Genomic DNA, 1,589 nt, shown 5'->3' with positions numbered 1-1,589 from the left:
GGAATAGCTGTGTCTACCTCATGTCTTAGGGGGATATTCAGGAGCAGAAGATCTGACACTAATGAAGTTCTCGTGCATCTGGTCAAATTTTAAGGTACATGAAACCAGTGTGGGTTTCCTTTAACTTGTTTGGTTATAAACTGTGGCAGTTCAGCTGCTTCGTGACCAACCGAGACACCCCTGCAGCGGAGGCGGTATCCTCTGAGGGCTGGAGCAGAGAGCTCGGGCAGGAATAACAACAGCTGTCCCAATACAAAGTGTTCCCACTTGTGAATCAAAGCCCTTACTAAGATCGGGTCATGTCCAGACACGCTTGATATTTATTCTTGCAGACATAATATGAAGGCACGGATCCATCCTTTTTCTAGTGCATCTTTTTTTTTTTTTCCTTCTGCAAAGGGAGAGGAACACAAACTGAAACATGCACTTGCTAAAAGGTTGGAAACAGGAAGTTCTGTTTAATTTGCACTTTTTTTTTTTTTGATGAAAAGTAGGAAATATGAATAACAGCCTTTTATTTCAAATTTGGCATAAAAATTTGCCTTCAAGGTAATGCTGAATAACAGACTTCACACTGCTTGGAATTAAGCTGATGATATTCAGTGGAAAGTACAAGGCAAAGACTCAGCTCTACGAGCATTTCATTTTGTTAAATTTCCCCACACAAAGCTCATCTCTGAGAAACCCACAGAACTATTACTGTTTTTCCCTCTTTTGCTTTCCTACTATTACGTATTGGGCTTGTTTTTCATCTTTTCTGGTCTCCTGCTATTTCCACGGAGGAATACCCCTGGTTATACTGGAAATTCAGACACAGGCATCCAGCAATTCAGAGAAAGCGTCAAGTGAGTTTATGTTTCTAATCCTACAGAAAAACAATTTCTGACTATTCAGAGAAACTATAATGAGTCTTCTAACAAACTCACTGGGCCTTATGTCAGAAGTACAATTAAAATATTTATGAAAAAAAATTTTTTTTACAGATGTTATCTTTTTTTATTGAAGTTATTTCAGACATAGCTTCTGTGTGGACAGAACTGTACCTCATTTATCTGACTTACCCACAGATACAGAGAAAGAAAGAAAGGATCCTACAGCAGAATGACACGTCTCAAATCAGTTAAGAGGAAAGATACTACACTGACACTGGAAAAATTAGAGGCTGCAAGTTTTTGAGCACTGACTACACTGGGATCACAAGTAAAGTTTTACTTCATTCTGGCCTTGAGATAAGGCAGATGAGTGGTTGTACACAAGCAGCAGCTGAGTATAGATGATTTTGCTGTTCTTACAGCAGGATGCAGTGACCTGCTGTCACTTTGCCAGAAGTGCTGTTTCCACAGTGGACTGCTCCTGCCATCTGAATTGAATCTGCTTTAATCCCTGCAGGATACAGACCTGACATCTGTGTAATGACAATGAGTAATTGGGCTTGATGTAAAAACTTAATGAAATTATCCCAAACATGTGATGCTAGCATTCAAAAGCAGCTACATCACATAACTTCTCTTCGTTTCCACTTCATGACTGTAACTATGTTGTATATTTGAGAATCTGTAATGTTGCATAAAGGGGAAAAAAACAGATAC

The sequence above is a fragment of the Anser cygnoides genome, chromosome 4 (assembly GCF_040182565.1).
Source record: "Anser cygnoides isolate HZ-2024a breed goose chromosome 4, Taihu_goose_T2T_genome, whole genome shotgun sequence".
NCBI classification, from domain to species: domain Eukaryota; kingdom Metazoa; phylum Chordata; class Aves; order Anseriformes; family Anatidae; genus Anser; species Anser cygnoides.
Note: the sequence above shows the minus strand (reverse complement) of the source record.